Here is a 7,510-nt window from a genome sequence, read left to right as displayed (position 1 = left end):
ACAAACGACAAACGCCAGATGTGCCACAGTGCAGCCAACAATAATGGAATGGGAAGAAGAAGGTAATTTTTACAATTTAGTGGGCTTTCTCATAATCATCATCCTCGATGTAACTGCGGGCTACTAAATATTTAATAAGATGTAAACAAATTTCTTCTAAATTAATCCAGTGTTCAACCTTTAACAACATTTGTGTTGGTTGGGTCAGCGACATTAATTGAAACCCTAATACATTTTCAGAAAATCGCGGTCTCCATTTTCAAATACGGCTATGTCACAGTGTAATATATGTTAAAACTGTGGCTATACTACTGTGAAGTGCATGACAGATGGTTCGTTCTATTGCAGCAGTTATTAGGTGCTTTTTCCGTTCCATTCGCCCATGGAACGCAAGAAGAATCCTTGAAAGCTGCAGTTAATCTAATCTTGCCCTCACGATCCCTATGGCAGTGATAAGTCATTATTTAAAGTCATTTCTCGGAACGTTGTACGTATGCTTTCTCGGTATAATTTACGTCTGTCTTCAACAGTCTGTCAGTTCAATATCTTCAGCATCTCTCTGACAGTCTCCCACAGGTCAGACAAATTTGTAACTATTAGTGCTGCCCTTCACTACATACGCTCAGTTCTCCCTGTCCGTCCTATCTGATACGAGTTCCTCACTCTTGCGCTGTATTCTGCAAAGGGTCTCATGAGTGATTTGTGAGCAATCTCCGTTGTAAACTGGCTGCATTTCCCTAGTAAACCGAAGTCAGGTTCCTGTTTTACCTATTACTGAGTCTATGTGGTCGTTCCATTTCATACTGCAATCCCCAAAAAGCGTTAAACACTGATATTTGTATGAGTTGACTATTTCCAACTGTGACTCACACGTGTTACAGTCATTACATTTTTTTTTTCATTTTGTGAAGTGCACAATTTTACGTTTCTGAACATTTAAAGCAAGTTACCAATCTTTGCACTACTTTGAAATCTTATCAAGATCTGATTGCATGTTCCTGCAGCTCCTTTCAGACTGTACGTCGTTACAGATAACTGCATCATCTGTGAAAAGTCTGAGGTTAATGTCAATATTGTCCACAAGGTCATTAATACACAACATAAACAACAAGGGTCCCAATGCACTTCCCTGGGTCATACCTGAAGGTACAGTATTCTATATTGGATCTACCTGACTACTTTCATCCGTGGCTTTCAGTATCTCATGTGAGAAAGTGCGAGTTGGGTTTCACATAATCCAAGTTTTCAGTATTCATGTTGGCTGACACGGAGTAGGTCATTCTGTTCGAGATACCGTCCTACATTGAAGCTCAGATTATGTTTAACATAAATGGGCAGACTAGTAGTTAGTGGTCCAGAGAAACGAGATGTGACAATAACGTAACGTGACTGGATTTATTTCTCTGTAGAGTGGCAACCCTGCAATCTACTGCCACAGGCACCTTGGTCTTTCCCCACCACAGTCGCAAGTTGCGTGCACCTACAATGTTTCACTTAAGAGTAGCAGCTTCAAGAGTTAGGTCCTGTGTTTACCCCTCATTAAACAATGAAGTCTCATAATACTGCATGGAAGTACCGTATGCTATTTCTTTATTTGTGAAACTCAGTGATAATGTCACAGTAACATACGGCAAGCTTCATCAGTCTTTCGAAAACGGAATTTTATCAAAGGCGCAAATGCGTACTGAGGCAGAACCAATGTTGAAGATGAACACTATAACGAATGACCATCAACAACATGAACAGATGACAACACGGGGCATGGTGAGTGAACTAGTGTGAGTTGATTAACTGTGCCGATAATTACAAACGAATGGAACATTAATCTGGAAGCTGTTCCCTGATACCGACGGAAAATCTGGAAAAAACAAAACTCACATAGTAATAAAAACATTAATGAAGGACTGTTCCTACTGATCTGTGGGGACAAGTGGAACTTAACCCAGAATTACTGAACTGAATTATCACTGGTAATGAAAGTTATTTTAGTATGATTCTGAGATCAAACGTCAAAGTTCACAATGTTATTTGAAGGAATCACTAAGATCAGAGAAAGCACACATGTTGAAGTCATAGGTGAGATGCATGCTTGTATGTTTATTTGCCTCCACAGGTATTGCACACAAAAAGCATGTTACCTTTACACCAGACAGTGAACTAATACTCCTACCAAGAAATTCTGGAAAGGCTACGAAAATGGGTCTGTTGTGTTCGTCCACACATTACTAATAACTGAATCCTGCATCACAATAATGCAGCATCCCATTTTGCTTTGCCTGTTGGGCAGTTTTTAATAGCAAAATCCATTGCAGTGCTACCACAGTCTCCTTATTCATCTGATATGAACCAGTGTGATTTGTTCTATTCCCTCAAAGTGAAGTCAGTTACGTGGAGGGGAGGGGGGGGGGGGGGGGCTTCTCACTCCCATCACTGTTAGCACATAACAGCAATGTTACACATTGTTTACTTTGCTTACCTCCGTGGCAGTTCTCACCTTTGAATGCCATTGTACAGTCAGGCTTTACATTGTAAAACAAGCCCGTCTCATCTGCATTGAAAATGTTTTTAGGAGCGTATTGAGATGTCAGTTCTTTCAAACAGATTGCCATCCAATCTTGCACTGTTTTGGGATACACTTTTGCTTTTGTCACATACGTTCTGACAGCTGATGCCATGTCTTACCTTAATTATTTTGCAACAGTACATGACAGCTGCGACAAGGGCTTTTGTTGGTATACCAGAAATTGAGTTGTAGAGGTGCTACCAGCAATTTAGTAAATGTGTCCAGGCACAAGGTAGTTACTTTGGCAGTTATACCAGTGTAGTTGGATAAAAATAAAAGCAAATGTATTTTATCTAACTGGCCTCATTACTTTATCGTCACATGTTGTAGGAGTCACATCTTAATTTTTGTGATGAATTTTAAAATAAGCATATTATCCTTTCTTCACCTTCTGAATCATTTTAACAAGTTCTGAGAGGAAAAATGTGATAGATTATTTGAATTTTCCTCCAGAATATTCGTGTGGACTATTGGTTATTTTGAATTATCCCCCATTTCTCAATTTTGGTTAAAGTATAAGTATCCTTCTTTCATTTTTTAAATTTCCTAACCATTTTAGCTTGGGACACATGATCTGTGGTGTTAGAGGCAATGTGGAGGGTGACTGAAGAACCATCATAAACATTATACTTATGGCAAAAATCGGAACTATGAGTTTCATTTTTAAGTTTCCCACAGTTTTAACTTAGGGCAGTGTACACTGTATTGGTGTGGGATATTGCTGTCTGATTTTCATGTTTGACAATCAAGTGCAGGACTTGGCAGGTCTACATGGCCAGTTGACAACAGTGGGCATGTCCAGCACTCATTGTAACAAGATGTGTGACCTTACATGACTGACGGCTTAGGCCAACCATTATGTCTTCTGACATCAGGGGAAACTGACTGGCTGTCTTGAATTATAAAAGTGACCTGGGTGTTATAAATAACCATACATGTCTGAGAGAATAACAGAATAGTGAAAATGTGTTAAGTAGGGCAGGAGGCGAGTCCAGACTGGTTGCTACTTGTACGATGAGAGCATGTTTGCATGTCCTGGAAACAGCCAACAGGCTTGAACCTGGAGGAGAAACAAACATCCTTTGTCTCAGGTGAGTGACGTCAGATGAAGACACAGTAGCTATCTTGGATAACATACCTAGCAGATACGACCTACTTCCACTAACTTGACAATGCACCATCTAGGATTTCCTGACAAATTGTGCTTAGCACAACTGACCTACTTCCAACGTAGTGTGATTGCAGTGGGAGAAACCCTGCAGCACTATTGAGCTATTTTTGAATTTACCACCACTTTATACATAGGGCAACCTGCACCTGCTTGTGCCATTGGCACTCCTTACTATGGGTCAAGTTGTGTCTAACTGATCGGTACAGACCATCGGTACAGACCTGGGCAGAGATACCAATTTCTAATTCTGTGTAGATTCTTTACAAGTCCCAGGCGGCCATATGTACAAGAGTCATAGAAATGCTTCAAGATAGCTTGTTTTAGATGAAGTGGGATAACAAACAACCGTTTCTGCCCCATTGAACCATAGTTCCTCTTATACAATGCACCTTTATTAACTGGAATTCTCATCTGGTCAATTCCTGCTTCTTCAACGCTTCTGTGGTTTTCAGCAGTGCTGGATCTTCTCTCTGTTCAGCAGCAGTATCATTTAATGCAGTGAAAAAAATGGTTCAAATGGCTCTGAGCACTATGGGACTTAACTACTGTGGTCATCAGTCCCCTAGAACTTAGAACTACTTAAACCTAACTAACCTAAGGACATCACACACATCCATGCCCGAGGCAGGATTCGAACCTGCGACCGTAGCAGTCGCGCGGTTCCGGACTGCGCGCCTAGAACCGCTAGACCACCGCAGCCGGCCTTAATGCAGTGATGACTGACATTTGATCCCTGCTGATGTGCTCTGCCATGGGATTACTTGAAAGGCAGTCAACATCCGTGTGCTTGCATCCATTTGTGTATATCACTGTGACACTGTGATATCCTATACCTGAAACCTCTGTGTCTATCTGGCCAGTCAGGATGGGGATCCGTTAGGCTAGTTAGCCAACACAGAGAATCGTGGTACATCAAAATGGTGAACTGTTTGCCAAATAAATATGGCTGGAAGCTGTTGATGGCCCAAATAGCAGCAAGGCAAAACTCTCACTTTTTCAGCACATTCCTGAATTTGCACTAGAACTGCACCTATCCCATAACCTCTGGTGTCAGTGTGAAGTTCTGTCTCGGAATTCCCATCATCCAATGCTAGGACTGGAGAAGACCTTAGCATCACATTAAGAACAAGAAAAGATCTACATTGTAACTTATTCCACAAAAGCTTGGTGTCTCCCTGCAGTACTTGTAGCAATGGACGTGACTCGATAACGAAGTCCTTTATGAATTTCTGGCAGTACAAACACATTTTGAGAAAATTTCTCACATCATGAAAGTACCAGGGAATCAGGATTGATTCCACTGTCCTTCAGTAGATGTCCAAAGATTTTTATTTCTTGATTTCTGAAGAGGCACTTCTTCATATTCAGGTGATGGCTTGCTATCTGAACACATTACAGCACAGTTGTTGGGCAGTTTGTGTTTTCTTCAAATGCCTTCGATACAACGACAGCGTCATCCAGATAAGAAAGACATCTTGTCTGTGAGGTGTTTGAACAAAGTGCCCAAAATACATTCAAAAGCTGCTGGAGCACTATGCAGTTCAAACGCATAACTAAAACTCACAGAGGTCATCAGGAGTTATGAAGGCAGTCTTTTCCTGGTCAGCCTCATCAACTTTGATTTGTCACAAGCCTGTCTACATGAGTTATGGGACAAAGTTCGTTCTGACACTCTTCTGATATCAAATTGATACACTAATTAATTAAAAGGATACACTAATTAATTAAATTTATGACACAATCCCATAACCTATTGTTAAGCTAGTTGATTTATGACCCCTGCGGATAATCTGTCCTTCTGAGAAACACCCCATCCATTCCTTCCCCCAGTCCTCTCAGAAATCCCCAACCCACAACCTTCCACTGATATGAGGAGAATTTTCATACGAAATTAATTGATCAATTAATTCATATGATCAATTATTTACAACCTCCTCCTTTGGGAAATACTCATCCCATTGGACGGTCCCTCTCCCTGCCCTCCCCTACCCACACCCTATTGGTGGGCAATTCAAAATTTCGTGGTATATTCGGATTTTGGCGTAAATTCAAATGCTAATTACATCATATTGCAGAGACAAAATATTAATAATAATATATTAATTCATTAAAATTCAATTCGCATATCGCTAGTGTGGAAGGCTGAAGGGTACTCTACTTAATCATCTTTGGAATGGAATTCAAATGCAGTCTAACTATGATGTCACAGTCCAAGATGGAGGACCCAGAACACTGGCGCACTCTAACGCATCTCCTCGTATTTGTGGGAAGTTCAAAAACTGGCCAGAAAAACCAAACTATTTCCTCTGGCTGTGAAGCAACAGATTTTGGGAGAGGTAGTGCCACTGATCAAGCACTAGATAGTAGTTCTATCCAGTAACATCAATAACTGATGGACGTAAAGAGGATATGTAGTTCTATACAGTATCACCAGTTACTGGTGGATGTAAAGAGGATGTTTTCGCTGTTAGTCTAGCGGTAGAGAGTTGCTCTAGCCAGTAACCCTATGTAGGAAGGATAACTGGACAGCAAGTTATAACTGAAGTGCAAGGGAATAGCCGCCTGCTCATCTACAAATAAACAAGAACATTTATAAACATTTATAAATCCCTGCCCCTATCTTCAGGACTCCTGTAGCAACAGCACTTGGGAATGAAACACACTTATACCTATTTAGGTGTCTTTTAGTCTCATCTTAGCAAAGAGAAACATAGCAAATACATCACACGATATTTTGACAACTGTAGTGATCATTATCTTACTTGAACACGGCATATCAAGATAAAAAAATTGACCATTCACCTCCAGTCTAGTACAGCAACATCTAACAAGTGTACTGTGTACCTCAAGAACCGACCAGCCAGACCCTTTCTTTGTAACTGCCAGTCGCCACAGCCTTAAGCCGCAACTTCTGGTCACCAACCCTTCATTAACACTCCTGTCGCTGCCCTTGGCACTCAGCGAGACAAGCAGACGCGAATTGGATGAGCAGTACTGACTGCAATCTACCTATCACATAAACTCCTTAGTTCAAAAAAATCCACTTCGCCCAGTCCGAAATAGGGAATTGTTTCGTTCATACATCTCGAATTTCTGACGTGAAATGTACATTCCTCTCTTTTACACGAGTTGTTTCCGAAAACAGAAGAAATCGAACTATACACACGTTATCACATCGCTAAAGTATCGTTATCTGTTGTGAATGTCCTGTACAACAGTATGGCACAGGCTATACTCCCTTTAAGTATTCTCTCATCGGGTAGAAAAATCTGTTCTTATCAGCTTAATATCTGCCACGTCCTGCATCACAGCACTAAAATATTAAACCCATTTTTAACTCATGATGGAGTGCTAAGAACATGGTCTACCTCTGTCACAAGATGCTACCCTCACTTTCGATCTCTCTGAAGCTAGTCAAATGCCTCTTCATCCTCAAGAACTGTCAAGGTGGCCAAATAGCAGCACAGATGAGTTGTAAATGTCACGTTAATATTATTTATCACTTTATAAATTCGGCAATATAGCTTATTTTATTACGATAGCCATTTCTTCCTGAGAAGGTGAGAAATTGAAAGATTTAGCCACAACGAAAAAACGCCTGATTACCACTTAAACTCGTAAATCATATCCGTATTATTCTTGCCCTCACTTCCAATCACACGGCGGCACGTCATTGATATCAAATTGATTGACTGATTAATTAAATAGATCATAAGAGTAGCTTTGGATGTTGAGTAATTTTTTTCCTGCATCGGATTACATTCGGCAGGTAACTC

At 40.6% G+C, this 7,510-nt stretch overlaps 1 pseudogene; it reads left to right on the top strand.

The window, feature by feature from the left end:
• The first annotated feature begins 6,968 nt into the window (after nt 1–6,968).
• LOC126417540 (U2 spliceosomal RNA) lies at nt 6,969–7,148 on the top strand (annotated as a pseudogene).
• The last annotated feature ends 362 nt before the right edge of the window (nt 7,149–7,510 follow it).

This window comes from Schistocerca serialis, chromosome 8 (assembly GCF_023864345.2).
Source record: "Schistocerca serialis cubense isolate TAMUIC-IGC-003099 chromosome 8, iqSchSeri2.2, whole genome shotgun sequence".
In the NCBI taxonomy this organism is placed as follows: domain Eukaryota; kingdom Metazoa; phylum Arthropoda; class Insecta; order Orthoptera; family Acrididae; genus Schistocerca; species Schistocerca serialis.
Note: the sequence above shows the minus strand (reverse complement) of the source record. Positions and strands in the feature narration are given on the sequence as shown.